At 54.6% G+C, this 412-nt stretch overlaps 1 protein-coding gene across 1 annotated transcript in view; it reads right to left on the reverse strand.

Annotated features, from left to right (window-relative positions):
• MYRIP (myosin VIIA and Rab interacting protein) overlaps positions 1-412 on the reverse strand; it is a gene marked incomplete at its 5' end in the record, with an annotated part of 65,904 nt that overhangs the window by 2,905 nt on the left and 62,587 nt on the right. The window lies entirely within an intron of this gene.

Below are 412 nucleotides of genomic sequence, written 5' to 3' on the forward strand. Positions count from 1 at the left end.
CTGTCAGGTACACCTGCAGGGCCAAGGCAGTCCCCTGTGGCATGCACACCCACAGCCACCCCCAAGTCTACAAGGGGGGGAGCCACCAGGTGACCAGTCTGCTCAGGGAAACGGGCCGGCAGCCCAAATTCTGTGGGAACAACCCTTAAGCCTGTAATTAATAACCACGTGCTGCTGAACTTCATTAGCTGGGCTTGCAAGAACAGTCTCCCACCCCACCCTGCCCTCAGCCCAATATACAGCAGCCAACACCTTCCAGCCTCCCAGCCCTTTGCAGTCAGTCTGTGGAGGGTCAACACACTTACCTGGGCCAGGTAAGAGACAATAACAGACTTTATCACTTAAAGATCTTCCCCAAAACCAAACCATTTTTAACTGCCAGAGGACTGGCTGGTACTGCCCTGGAGTCTCT

Source organism: Merops nubicus, unplaced genomic scaffold (assembly GCF_000691845.1).
Source record: "Merops nubicus isolate BGI_N331 unplaced genomic scaffold, ASM69184v1 scaffold8484, whole genome shotgun sequence".
NCBI classification, from domain to species: domain Eukaryota; kingdom Metazoa; phylum Chordata; class Aves; order Coraciiformes; family Meropidae; genus Merops; species Merops nubicus.